We start from the raw sequence: 15,157 nt of genomic DNA, 5'->3' as shown, positions 1-15,157 counted from the left end.
CCTCTCTTGTTGCGGAGCACAGGCTCCAGACGCGCAGGCTCAGTAGTTGTGGCTCACGGGCCTAGTTGCTCCGTGGCATGTGGGATCTTCCCAGACCAGGGCTCGAACCCGTGTCCCCTGCATTGACAGGCAGATTCTCAACCACTGCACCACCAGGGAAGCCCTCAAACTCTTTATGTTGGAGATTCATCAGTTTTTTTAAAAAATTAATTTATTAGTTATTTTTGGTTGTATTGGGTCTTTGTTGCTGCATGAGGGCTTTTTCTAGTTGCAGCGAGCGGGGGCTACTCTTCGTTGTGGTGCGCGGGCTTCTCATTGTGGTGGCTTCTCTTGTTGTGGAGCACGGGCTCTAGGTGTACAGGCTTCAGTAGTTGTGGCACGTGGGCTCAGTAGTTGTGGCTCGCGGACTCTAGAGCACAGGTTCAGTAGTTGTGGCGCACGGGCCTAGTTGCTCCGCGGCATGTGGGATCTTCCCAGCCCAGGGCTCGAACCTGTGTCCCCTGCATTGGCAGGCGGATTCTTAACCACTGTGCCACCAGGTAAGCCCCTGGTTACTTTTAGTGGTAAAACTGTCTTAGTCAGTCCTGCGATTTCATATCAAAGCAAGTAGTTTATTAATCTGAGTTGTGTCTCCCCCTTTATGTACTGTCTAGCGAGCCACAGTCCCCACCACTCCCTATTAGGCACACCTGCTACACTCATTTATAAGCCATGCCTGGTTTCTTGGCAGCACCTGTATTTGCAGTTCCTACTCAAAACCTTTTTCCCAAATTGAAACCTTTCAAATCAGTGGCAATAGCTGTAGCTCTCACCCCATGCATATTTTCAAAATCCAATGGGGAGTGGTGAGGATGGTGGCTTACTAGATAGAATAAGTTCCATCTAAAGGTGGGCACATACCTCTCGCCTCCATCTGATTATTGCAGTTTGGAAATTCAAGTTCAAAATGTACAGATTTCTAATCTTCCAATAATTTTTATCTTAAAATCTCTACTTAAAACACTGTTAGACAAACACATGTCTGAGCACTAGGTTTGGGCTTTGTGCTGCCCTTCCTCTGATTGAGGTGAATTCAGATGGCTCTGGAGGTTATTTTAAAAGACCATGGGTGGATGAAACAAGAGGCAGATTTCAGATCAACATGAAAAAGACCTTTGTAACTGATATGCTGTCCATAAAACAGATTCACAAAACAGTGAGCTGCCAGTTGCTAAAAGTGTTTGGGATATAAGCTAAATTGTCATCACTGCAGGAGATTCATGCATTAGGAGTGAGGAAGGATCAATTTAAGAATTCTTTTTATTAACAGCTTTATTGAGATATGATTCACATACGCTACAATTCATCCATTTAACATATATAGTTCAGTAACTTTAGTATATTCACAGGGTTGTGCGATCACTGCCACAATTAATTTAAATACATTTCCATCGCCCCCAAAGGACACCCTTTACCCTTCATCTGCCACTCCCCCACTCCTCCGTATCTCCCAGCCCTAGGAAACTACTAATTTACTCTATTTCTATTGATTTGCCTATTCTAGACATTTCATGAAAATGGAATCATACAATATGTGGTTCTTTTGTGACTGGCGTAATGTTTTCCCTTAGCATAATGTTGTCAGGTGTCATCCACGTTATAGCATGTGTCATTGCTGAGTAATATTCTGTTTTATGGATATACACATTTTATTTCTCCATTCGTTAGTTGATGAACATTTGGATTATTTCCATTTGGGGCTATTATGAATAACAAACATTTGTACAGAATATTTATTTGTATTTGTGTACAAGTTTTTGTGTGGACAAATAGTTACATTACCCTTAAGCATATTTCTAGGAGTAAAATTACTGGGTTTTATGCTAGTTCTACATTTAGCTTTTTGTGGAACTAACAAACTGTTTTCCAAAGTGACTATACCACTACAGTCCCACCAATAACATACAGGGGTTCTGGTTTCTCCACATCCTTGCCACCACTTGTTATTGTCTGTCTTCTTTGTAGCCAGCCATCCTAGTGGGTATGAAGTGGTAGCTCATTTGTAGTTTTGATTTGCATTTCCCTACCAACTAACAATGTTGAACATACTTTCATGTACCTGTTGGCCATTTGTATATCTTCTTGAAGAAATGTCTATTCAAATCCTTTGACCATATTTTGGGTTATTTGTCTTCTTACTGTTGAGTTATAAGAGTTGTTTATGTATTCTGGATTCAAGTCTCTTAGATAAAACATTGGCAAATATTTTTTCTTTTCTGTGGGTTGTCTTCTCACTTTCTTGATGGTATCAGTTGCAGCACAAAGTTTTTCACCGTGATGTATTCCAATTTATTTTTCTTCTGTTGCTTGTGCTTTTGGTATCATATGTAAGAAAACTAGGTCACAAAGAGTTATTTCTTTTTTTTTCTAAGAGATTGAAAGTTTTAGTTTTTACACTTAAGTGTATGATCTGTTTTGAGTTGAGTTTTGCATAATGTGTGAGGTAGGGGGTCCAACTTCATTCTTTTGAATGTGGATATCCAGTTATACCACCATTTGTTGAAAAGACTATTTTTCCTTATTTAATTTTTGTGTCACTTTTGTCAGAAATCAGTTGTAAATATAAGAGTAACTGACCATAAATTCTGAGCTCTGGTTCTCTTGCTTTGACCTCTATTTCTGTCCTCATGCCAGTACTACACAGTCTTAATTACTGTAGCTTTGTAGTAAGTATTGAAATTAGAAGTGTGAGTTCTTAAAATTTGTTGTTCTTTTTCAAGAACGTTTTGGTCCCTGGCATATCCATATAACTTTTAGGATCAGCTTGTATTTTCTGCAAAAATATCGAGTTAGGATTTTGACAGAGATTGTTCTGAATCAGTAGATCAATTTGTGGAGTATTACCATTTAACAATATTAAGTCTTGTGAGCCGTGAACATGGGATGTCTTTACATTTATTTAGATCTTTAAATCCTTTCAACAGTTTTTGTAGTTTTTCAAAGTACAAGTCTTGAACTGCTTTTGTTAAACTTATTCCTAGGTATTTTAATCTTTTCAATGCTATTGTAAATGGAATTGTTTTTGTAATTTTATTTTCAAATTATTCATTACAAGTGTGTAAAAATACAATTGATTTCTGATCTTGTATCTTGCAACTTTGCTGTACTTGTTTATTAGTTCTAATCATTTTTATTGAGTTCCTTGGAAGTTTCTTTATAAAAGATTATATCTTCTATAAGTAGAGAGAGTTTTATTTTTTCCTTTCCAATGTGGGTACTTTTATTTCATTTTCTTGCCTAATTTCTCTAAGCATAAACTCCAGTATGATATTGAATAGAAGTGATAAGAGGGGCCATGCTTATCTCTTTCCTCATTCTAGGAGAAAAACTTTCAGTCTTTCTTCATTAAGTACAATAGTAACTGTGGGTTTTTTGTATGTGTCCCTTCTGTTTCATCTAAATTTTCTAATTTATTGGCATATAGTTGTTCATAGTATTCCTTTATAATTCTTTTTATTTCTGCAAGTTCTATAATGATGTCTTCTTTCATTATTGATTTTATTATTTATTTTTGGCTGCATTGGGTCTTCGTTGCTGTGTGTGGGCTTTCTCTAGATGCAGTGAGCAGGGGCTACTCTTCGTTGTGGTGCACAGGCTTGTCATTGCGGTGACATCTCTTGTTGCAGAGCACAGGCTCTAGGGCATGCAGGCTTCAGTAGTTGTGGCACATGGGCTTAGTTGCTCTGCAGCATGTGTGATCTTCCCAGAGCAGGGCTCGAGCCCATGTCTCCTGCATTGGCAGGTGGATTCTTAACCACTGCACCACCAGGAAAGCCCTCATTTATTTTAATAATTTGAGCCTTCTCTCTTTTTTCTTGGTCAATCTAGCTAAAGTTTTATCTATTTGGTTGATCTTTTCAAAGAATGAACTTTTAGTTTTTATGATTATCTCATTTTTAATTCTTTATTTTACTTATTTCCACTCTAACCTTTATTATTTGATTCCTTTTGCATTCTTTGGGTTTAGTTTCCCATTAAAATTCTAGTTGCTTAAGGTGGAAGGCAAATTTACTGATTTGAGATCTTTTTTTTTTTTTTTAAAACACCCATCAGTTACTTATATGAGGTACTACTACTTTTTTTTTTTAATTAATTAATTTATTTATTTATTTTTGGCTGTGTTGGGTCTTTGTTTCTGTGCGAGGGCTTTCTCTAGTTGTGGCAAGTGGGGGGCCACTCTTCATCGCGGTGCGCGGGCCTTTCACTGTCGCGGCCTCTCTTGTTGCGGAGCACAGGCTCCAGACGCGCAGGCTCAGTAGTTGTGGCTCACGGGCCTAGTTGCTCCATGGCATGTGGGATCTTCCCAGACCAGGGCTCGAACCCGTGTCCCCTGCATTGACAGGCAGATTCTCAACCACTGCGCCACCAGGGAAGCCCTGATTTGAGATCTTTTTAATATAGCCATTTACAATATTAATTTTACTGTAAGCACTACTTTAGCTGCATCCTATATGTTTCATTATGTTGTGTTTCCATTTTCATTCATCTCAAAGAACTTTTAAGTTTCCCTTTTATATTTTTATACATCTTTATTGGAGTATAATTGCTTCACAATATTGTGTTAGTTTCTGCCGTACAACAAAGTGAATCAGCTATATGCACACACATATCCCCATATCCCCTCCCTCTTGAGCCTCCCTCCCACACTCCCTACCCCACCCCTCTAGGTGGTCACAAAGCACCGAGCTGATTTACCTGTGCTATGCAGCAGCTTCCCACCAGCCATCCGTTTTACATTTGGTAGTGTATTTATGTCAGTGATACTCTCTCACTACATCCCAGCCTCCCATTCCCCCCTGTGTCCTCAAGTCTGTTCTCAACGTCTGCATTGTTATCCCTGCCCTACCACTAAGTTCATCAGTACCATTTTTCTAGATTCCGTATATATGCATTAGCATATGGTATTTGTTTTTCTCTTTCTGACTTACTTCACTCTGTATGACAGAGTCTAGGTCCATCCACCTCACTACAAATAATTGTTTCATTCCTTTTTATGGCAGAGTGATATTCCATTGTATATATGTGCCATATCTTCTTTATCTATTTGTCTGTCGATGGACATTTAGGTTGTTTCCATGTCCTGGCTATTGTAAATAGTGCTGCAGTGGACATTGTGGTACATGTCTCTTTTAGAATTATGGTTCTCTCAGGGTATATGCCCAGTAGTAGGATTGCTGGGTCATATGGTACTTCTATTTTTAGTTTTTTAAGGAATCACCATACTGATCTCCGTAGTGGCAGTATCCATTTACATTCCCACCAACAGTGCAAGAGAGTTCCCTTTTCTCCACACCCTCTCCAGCATTTATTGTTTCTAGATTTTTTGATGATGGCCATTCTGACTGGTGTGAGGTGATAACTCATTGTAGTTTTGATTTGCATTTCTCTAATGATTAGTGATGTTGAGCATCTTTTCATGTGTTTGTTGGCCATCTGTATGTCTTCTTTGGAGAAATGTCTATTTAGGTCTTCTGCCCATTTTTGGATTGGGTTGTTTGTTTTTCTGATATTGAGCTGCATGAGCTGCTTGTATATTTTGGAGATTAACCCTTTGTCCATTGCTTTATTTGCAAATATTTTCTCCCATTCTGAGGGTTGTCTTTTCGTCTTTATGGTTTCCTTTGCTGTGCAAAAGCTTTTAAGTTTCATTAGGTCCCATTTGTTTATTTTTGTTTTTATTTCCATTTCTCTAGGAGGTGGGTCAAAAAGGATCTTGCTGTGATTTATGTCAGAGTGTTCTGCCTATGTTTTCCTCTAAGAGTTTTATAGTGTCTGCCCTTACATTTAGGTCTTTAATCCATTTTGAGTTTATTTTTGTGTATGATGTTAGGAAGTGTTCTAATTTCATTCTTTTACATGTAGCTGTCCAGTGTTCTCAGCACCACTTATTGAAGAGACTGTCTTTTCTCCATTGTATAGTCTTGCCTCCTTTATCAAATATAAGATGACCATATGTGCATGGGTTTATTTCTGGGCTTTCTATCCTGTTCCATTGATCTATATTTCTGTTTTTGTGCCAGTACCATATTGTCTTGATTACTGTAGCTTTGTAGTATAGTCTGAAGCCAGGAAGCCTGATTCCTCCAGCTCCGTTTATTTCCCTCAAGATTGCTTTGGCTATTTGGGGTCTTTTGTGCTTCCATACAAATTGTAAAATTTTTTGTTCTAGTTCTGTGAAAAATGCCATTGGTAGTTTGATAGGGATTGCATTGAATCTGTAGATTGCTTTGGGTAGTATAGTCATTTTCACAATGTTGATTCTTCCAATCCAAGAACATGGTATATCTCTCCATCTGTTTGTATCGTCTTCTTCATCAGTGTCTTGTAGTTTTCTGAGTAAAGGTATATCTCTCCATCTGTTTGTATCATCTTTCTTTCATCAGTGTCTTGTAGTTTTCTGAGTAAAGGTTTTTTGCCACCTTAGGTTTATTCCTAGGCATTTTACTCTTTTTGCTGCAGTGGTAAATGGGAGTGTTTCCTTAATTTCTCTTTCTCATTTTCCATTGTTAGTGTATAGGAATGCAAGAGATTTCTGTGCATTAATTTTGTATCCTGCTACTTTACCAATTCATCAATTAGCTCTAGTAGTTTTCTGCTGGCACCTTTAGGATTTTCTATGTATAGTATCACATCATCTGCAAACAGTGACAGCTTTACTTCTTTTCCAGTTTGGATTCCTTTTATTTCTTTTTCTTCTCTGATGGCCATGGCTAAAACTTCCAAAACTATGTTGAATACTGGTGAGAGTGGATATCCTTGTCTTCTTCCTGATCTTAGAGGAAATGGTTTCAATTTTCCACCATTGAGAATGATGTTAGCTGTGGGTTTGTCATATATGGCCTTTAGTATGTTGAGGTAGGTTCCCTCTATGCACACTTTCTGGAGAGTTTTTATCATAAATGGGTGTTGAATTTTGTCAGAAGCTTTTTCTGCATCTATTGAGATGATCATATGGATTTTATTCTTCAGTTTGTTAATATGGTTTATCACATTGATTGATTTGCGTATATTGAAGAATCCTTGCATTCCTGGGATAAACCCCACTTGATCATGGTGCATGATCCTTTTAATGTGCTGTTGGATTCTGTTAGCGGGTATTTTGTTGAGGATTTTTGCATCCATATTCATCAGTGATATTGGCCTGTAATTTTCTTTTTTTGTGACATCATTGTCTGGTTTTAGTATCAGGGTGATGGTGGCCTCATAGAGTGAGTTTGGGAACGTTCCTCCCTCTGCTATATTTTGGAAGAGTTTGAGAAGGATAGGTGTTAGCTCTGCTCTAAACGTTTGATAGAATTCACCTGTGAAGCCATCTGGCCCTGAGCTTGTTTGTTGGAAGATTTTTAATCACAGTTTCAATTTCAGTGCTTGTGATTAGTCTGTTCATATTTTCTATTTCTTCCTGGTTCAGTCTCAGAAGGTTGTACTTTTCTAAGAATTTGTCCATTTCTTCCAGGTTGTCCATTTTATTGGCATAGAGTTGCTTGTAGTAGTCTCTCTCATGATCCTTTGTATTTCTGCAGTGTCAGTTGTTACTTCTCCTTTTTCATTTCTAATTCTGTTGATTTGAGTCTTCTCCCTTTTTTTCCTGATGAGTTTGGCTAATGGTTTATCAATTTTGTTTATTTTCTCAAAGAACCAACCAGCTTTTACTTTTATTGATCTTTGCTGTCGTTTCCTTCATTTCTTTTTTTTTTTAAAAAGGAACTCCTTTATTTATTTATTTATTTATTTATTTATTTATTTATTTATTTTGGCTGTGTTGGGTCTTTGTTTCTGTGCAAGGGCTTTCTGTAGTTGCAGCAAGCGGGGGCCACTCTTCATCACGGTGCACGGGCCTCTCACTATCGCGGCCTCTCTTGTTGCAGAGCACAGGCTCCAGACGCGCAGGCTCAGTAGTTGTGGCTCACGGGCCCAGTTGCTCCGCGGCATGTGGGATCTTCCCAGACCAGGGCTCGAACCCGTGTCCCCTGCATTGGCAGGCAGATTCTCAACCACTAGCGCCACCAGGGAAGCCCCTCCTTCATTTCTTTTTCGTTTATTTCTGATCTGATCTTTATGATTTCTTTCCTTCTGCTAACTTTGGGGTTTTTTTGGTTCTTTAATTGCTTTAGGTTTAAGGTTAGGTTGTTTATTTGAGATTTTTCTTGTTTCTTGAGGTAGGATTGTATTGCTATACATTTCCCACTTAGAACTGCTTTTGCTGCATCCCATAGGTTTTGGGTCATCATGTTTTCATTGTCATATATTTCTAGGTATTTTTTGATTTCCTCGATGTCGTCAGTGATCTCTTGGTTATTTAGTAACATATTGTTTAGCCTCCATGTGTTTGTGTTTTTTACGGGGTTTTTTCCCCTGTAATTAATTTCTAATCTCATAGCGTTGTGGTCAGAAAAGATGCTTGATATGATTTCAGTTTTCTTAAATTTACTGAGGCTTGATTTGTGACCCACGATGTGAACTATCCTGGAGAATGTTCCATGCGCACTTGAGAAGAAAGTGTAATCTGCTGTTTTTGGATGGAATGTCCTCTAAATATCAATTAAATCTATCTGGTCTCTTGTGTCATTTAAAGCTTGTGTTTCCTTATTAATTTTCTGTTTGGATGATCTGTCCATTGGTGTAAGTGAGGTGTTAAAGTCCCCCACTATTATTATGTTACTGTCGATTTCCTCTTTTATAGCTGTTAGCAGTTACCTTATGTATTGAGGTGCTCCTATGTTGGGTGCATATATATTTATAATTGTTATATCTTCTTCTTGGATTGATCCCTTGATCATTATGTAGTGTCCTTCCTTTTCTCTTGTAACATTCTTTATTTTACAGTCTATTTTATCTGATATGAGTATTGCTCCTCCAGCTTTCTTTTGATTTCATTTGCATGGAATATCTTTTTCCATCCACTCACTTTCAGTCTGTATGTGTCCCTAGGTCTGAAGTGGGTCTCTTGTGAACAGCATATATACGGGTCTTGTTTTTGTATCCATTCAGCAAGCCTGTGTCTTTTGGTTGGAGCATTTAATCCATTCACATTTAAGGTAATTATCGATATGTATGTTCCTATGACCATTTTCTTAATTGTTTTGGGTTTGTTTTTGTAGGTCCTTTTCTTGTGTTTCCCACTTAGAGAAGTTCCTTTAGCAGTTGTTGTAGAGCTGGTTTGGTGGTGCTGAATTCTCTTAGCTTTTGCTTGTCTGTAAAGCTTTTGATTTCTCCTTCGAATCTGAAGGAGATTGCTGGGTAGAGTAATCTTGGTTGTAGGTTCTTCCCTTTCATCACTTTAAGTATATCATGCCACTCCCTTCTTACTTGCAGAGTTTCTGCTGAAAAATCAGCTGATAACCTTAGGGGGATTCCCTTGTATGTTATTTGTTGCTTTTGCCTTGCTGCTTTTAATATTTTTTCTTTGTATTTAATTTTTGATAGTTTGATTAATATGTGTCTCAGTGTGTTTCTCCTTGGGTTTATCCTGTATGGGACTCTCTGCACTTCCTGGACTTGATTGACTATTTCCTTTTCTATGTTAGGGAAGTTTTCAACTCTAATCTCTTCAAATATTTTCTCAGACCACTTCTTTTTCTCTTCTTTTTCTGGGACCTCTACAATTGGAATGTTGGTGTGTTTACTGTTGTCCCAGAGGTCTCTGAGACTTTACTCAATTCTTTTCATTCTTTTTTCTTTATTCTGCTCTGCAGCAGTTATTTCCACCATTCTATCTTCCAGGTCACTTATCTGTTCTTCTGCCTCAGTTATTCTGCTATTGATTCCTTCTAGAGTATTTTTAATTTCAGTTATTGTGTTGTTCATCCCTGCTTGTTTGTTCTTTAGTTCTTCTACGTCCTTGTTAAATATATCTTGTATTTTCTCCATTCTATTTCCGAGATTTGGGATCATCTTTACTATCATTACTCTGAATTCTTTTTCTGGTCTACTGCCTATCTCCTCTTCATTTGTTTGGTCTTGTGGGTTTTTACCTTGCTCCTTCATCTGCTGCATATTTCTGTGTCTTCTCATTTTGTTTAACTTACTGTGTTTGGGGTCTCCTTTCTGCAGGTTGCAGGGTCATACTTCCTCTTACTTCTGTTGTCTCTGCCTAGTGGGTGAGTTTGGTTCAGTGGCTTGTGTAGGCTCCCTGGTTGGGGGGACTGGAGCCTATGTTCTGGCGGATGAAGCTGGATCTTGTCCCTCTGATGGGCAGGGCCGCATCTGGTGGTGTGTTTTGCGGTGTCTTTGAGCTTAGTATGACTTTAGGTTGTCTGTCTGCTAATGGGTGGGGTTGTGTTCCTCTTTTGCTAGTTGTTTGCTGTGAGGCGTCCAGCACTGGAGCTTGCTGGCTGTTGGGTGGAGCTGGGTCTTTGTGTTGAGACAGAGACCTCTGGGAGAGCACTCACTGATTAATATTCCATGGGGCTGGGAGTTCTCTGGTGGTCTGACATCCTGGACTTGGCTCTCCCATCCCCAAGGCTCTGACCTGATCCCCGGCCGGACCACCAAGACCCTGCAAGCCACACGGTGTGGAAGAAAAGGAAGAAGAAAAACAAAATCATAAAGAAAAAACAAAAAAGAACCCAAACAAACTAACAGACAAAACCCCAAGACAAATGGTAAAAGCAAAGCTAAACAGACAAAATCACACAAAGAAACATACACACAGGCACTCACAAAAAGAAAAACAAAAGAAGAAAAAGAGAAAACAAAGAAGAGAACAACCAAACCAATAAACAAATCCAAAACCAAAACAAACACTGAAAACTAACAAAAACATCAAAGCAGAAACAAATCAAATGCAGAAAGCAAACTAAAAAAAGGCACTGAAAGCATAAAACAAATACAAAAACGATAAAAAAAATGTAAAGATGAAAGATGAAAACAAAAGGAAAAAATACAAAATGACAGAGTAGTAAAGTAAAAATAGAAAAATATAAAATACAGTTAAAAATAAAAAGAAAACAAAGCAAAAGAAAGGAAAAAAACAAACGCAAGGAAAAAACACATAAAAGTACAGTAGAATTAGGTAAAAAAATTTATATATTTTAAAAAGAAAAGCATAAAAAGAAAAGTAAAGTAAAAAGTAAAATTAAAAAAATAATAATAATAAAAAAAGAACAACAGAACCAAAAAAAAAAAAAAAAGTAGTGATATTTTCCTGTGGCCTTTGTTGTCAGTGTCCTTGGCTGCCAGTGAGCCACAGCCAATCCCTGCCTCCCCAGGAAGCCCTCTGGTACCTCTAGGTGGGTCTCTTGACCTGCTGTGGGCACTGTGGGGCCGCCTCAGACTCTGACCTGGCCTTAGTCCTGTGTGTACTTGCCCCCAAAGTCCACAGTTGCCCCCAAAGTCCACAGCCTCAATTGTGGGAACACTCATTGTCTATTCATGTATTCCACAGATGCAGCGTTTACCCAGCCGATTGTGGGGATTTGATCACTGCTCCTGAGCTGCATGGGGATACTTCCCTTTCTCTTCTTTGGTCGCACTGACCCTGGGGTTCAGCTTTGGTTTTTGGCCCCACCTCTGCATGTAGCTGCCCTCAGGTGTCTGTTCCCCGCCCAGGCAAGAGGGGGCAAAAGCAGCAGCTGATTAGGGCTCACTTGCTTGCTCAGGCTTGGGGGGAGAGGGATATGGCAGTCATAATTGGGATGTGCGGGGGGTGCCTGCGGTGGCAGAGGCTGGCGTGAAGTTGCAAGAGCCTAAGGAGGTGCGCCATGCGTTCTCCCGGGGAAGTTGGCCCTGGTTTGCGGGACCCTCATCAGTGGCGGGCTGCACAGGCTGCCGGGAAGTTGTGGGCAGGTACCTGCCTTGCACACAGGACCCTTGGTGGCAGTGGCAGCAGCCTCTGGGGTCCAAGATAACAGCCGCAGCTTGCACTCACGCCCATGTAGGCATTGCCCTACCATCTGTGAGCACACAGAGAGAGAAGCTCTTATGGCAGGGCTGCCCCTCTCCTCACGCACCCCACAACAAAGGTCTCCTGCTTCTCTGGCAGGCCCAGGTTTTTTCTCAGACTCCCTCCTGGCAGCTGTGGCGCACTAGCCCCCCAAGGCTGTCCTCACGCAGCCAACCCCAGTCCTCTCCCAGGGGTCTGACCTCCAAATCCCAAGCCTCAGCACCCAGCTCCCACCTTCCCCTGCAAGTGAGTTGACAAGTGTCTCAGGCTGGTGAGTGCTGGTCAGCACTGATCCTCCATGTGGTAATCTGTCTGCTCGGCACTCCACACCTCTGTTGCTGCCCTCTTCTCCGAGGCTCTGAAGCTCCCCCGTCCCGTCCCCACCAGTGAGGGGGCTTCCTAGCGTGTGGAAACTTTTCATCCTTCACAACTCCCTTCCAGAGGGGCAGGTCCTGTCCCAATTTCATTGTCTCTTTTTTTCTTTTTTCTTTTGCCCTACCCAGTTACATGGGGATTTTCTCACCTTTTTGGAAGTCTAAGGTCCCCTACCAGCATTCAGTAGTTGTTCTGTAGGCGCTCTTCCACATGTAGATGTATTTTTGTTGTATTTGTGGGGAGGAAGGTGATCTCCACGTCTTACTCCTCTACCATCTTGCAAGTCTCTCCCCTAAGTTTCCCTTTTATTCCTTCTTTGACCTGTTCATTATTTAGGAATGTGTAATTCAATTTTTACATATTAATGAATTTCCAGAATATCCTGCTGTTGATTTATAATATAGTACCATTGTGGTCAGAGAACATACTTTGTATGATTTCAGTCCTTTTAAATTTATTGAGGATTGTTTTATGACCTAACATGGGATCTGCCCTAGAAAATGTTCCATGTGTACTTGAAAAGTATATGTATTCTGTTCTTGTTGTGTGGCGTATTCAATAGATGTCTATTAGGTATAATCGCTTCATAGTTTTGTTGAAGTATTCCATTTTTTTCTTGATATTCTGACTTGTATCCATTATTGAAAGTGTAGTATTGAAGTTTCTGATTGTTGAATTGTTGTTTCTCCAATTCTATCAGTTTTTGCTTTGTGTATTTTGGTGCTCTGGTATAAGATGCATATTTGTTTATAGTCATTATGTCTTTCTGATAGATTAACACTCTTATCATTATAAAATGTCTTTCTTTGTCTCTGATGACAACTTCTGTTTTAAAGATTATACTGTCTGACGTTAGTGCAGCCACTCCAGCTATCTTTAATTAGTGCTTACAAAGTATCTCTTTTTTCTTCCTTTTGCTTTCAACCTATTTTGTCTTTGAATTTAGTGTGTGTCTTGTAGACGGCATACAGTTGACCCATATTTTCCCGCATTCTTCCAAATGTAAATGGAGTGTTTAATCCATTTACATTTAATGCAGTGACTCATAACTAATAAAGTAGGATTTATTGATACATCATCCATTTTGCAATGTGATTTTTATGTCTTGTGTCTTTTTATTTCCTCTACAATTATTGCTTTGTTTTGGGTTAAATATTTTCCAGTATACCATTTAAATGCCCATGTCATTTCTTTGACTATATCTTTTGAATTATTTTCTTAATGTTTATAGTAAGGATTACAATTACCATCTTAATTTGTGACAATCTGGTTCAAACTAAAACTAACTTAATTTCAATAGTATTCAAAAATTTACTCCAGTATATTTCTTTCTACCCCTCCTTTATACCATTACTGTCATATAAATTACATCGTTATATATTATAAAACCTGTAATTCAATTTTATAATTCTTGCTTTATGTTACTTTCTCTTAAAATAAATAGAAGAAGAAATAGATTACAAACAAATACATATTTATTCTCTTATATATTTTCCTGTGAAGTTACATTTACCAGTGTTCTTTATTTCTTCATGTGGATTCAAGTTACCATCTAGTGTCCTTCTCAGACTGAAGGAATCCCTTTAGCAGTTCTTGCAGGATAGATCTGCTAATGACAAATTCCCTCAGAGTTTATCTGGGAATATCTTCATTTCTCCTCCATTGTAAGGAAGAGTTTAGTTGAGTATAGAATTCTTGGTTAACAGTCTTTTTCTTTCTAACACTTTGAGATGTCATTCCACTGTTTCCATGGTTTCTGATGAGAAATCAGCTTTTAATCTTATTAAAGATCCTTTGTACATAATGTCATTTTTCTCTTACTATTGATATTTTCAAGATTTTCTTTTTGTCTTTGACTTTCGTCAGTTTGACTGTGACATGTCTAAGTGTGGCTCTCTGTGAATAAATTCTACTTGGAGTTTGTTGAGCTTCATGGATGTATGGGTTAATATTTTACATAATATTTGGGAAGTTTTTGGCAATTATTTCTTCAGTATTTTTTCTGCTCCTTTCTCTTTCTCCTTTTCCTGTGGAACTCACATTATGTGAATGTTGGTATGTTTGATGGTGTCCCACAGGCGTCTGAGGCTTTGTTCATTTTATCTTGTTCTTTTTTCTTCTCCTGAAGCTGAATAATCTCTATTGATCTATCTTTAGGTTCACTGATTATTTCTTCTGCTAGCTCATATCTGTGGTTGAGCCCCTACAGTGAATTGTTCATGTAATTTTTGTACTTTTTAACTCCAGAACTTCAAATTTTTTTTCTATTTTTATTTCTCTTTATTGGTACTATCTATTTGATGAAACATCATTCTCACACTTTCCTTTAATTCTCTATACATCATTCCATTAATTTTTTAAACATATTTACAATAGCTGATTTAAAGTCTGTGTCTACTAAGTCCCAAATCTGGGCTTTCTCAGGAGCATTTTCTCTTGGCTGCTTTTTTTCTTCCTGTTAGTGGTATACTTTCCTGTTTCTTTACATGTCTCATGACTTTTTGTAAAAAACTATACAGTTAAATAATGTATCATAATAACTCTAGGGTCAGATAGGTATTTATTTTGTTGCTAGGTTTTTGTAATTGTTTTTCTTGTTGCTACTTACTTGCTTACTGACTTTTCTGAACTAATTCTGTAGATTCTGTATTGCTTCCAGTGTATGGACACTTAAGTCCTCTGGTGGCATTTTTTTTTAAGTTCTTTTATTATTTATTTTAGGAGTCATCCTGTGTCAGTACAATTTAGTGGTCAGCCAATTACTGGTTAGAAAAGTTTCTTAAATGCCTTGTCTATATGTCTTCCACCCTTTTTATCCCTTCCCACGAGAGGATCTATGTGAGAAGGCATGCCTTCAAA

At 38.5% G+C, this 15,157-nt stretch overlaps 1 protein-coding gene across 1 annotated transcript in view; it reads left to right on the top strand.

Moving 5' to 3' along the window:
* LOC133097346 (uncharacterized) overlaps positions 1-15,157 on the top strand; it is a 44,207-nt gene that overhangs the window by 9,827 nt on the left and 19,223 nt on the right. The gene's annotated exons all lie outside the window — the stretch shown is intronic.

This window comes from Eubalaena glacialis, chromosome 9 (genome assembly GCF_028564815.1).
Source record: "Eubalaena glacialis isolate mEubGla1 chromosome 9, mEubGla1.1.hap2.+ XY, whole genome shotgun sequence".
In the NCBI taxonomy this organism is placed as follows: domain Eukaryota; kingdom Metazoa; phylum Chordata; class Mammalia; order Artiodactyla; family Balaenidae; genus Eubalaena; species Eubalaena glacialis.
This window is presented reverse-complemented; position numbering and strand designations above follow the sequence as displayed.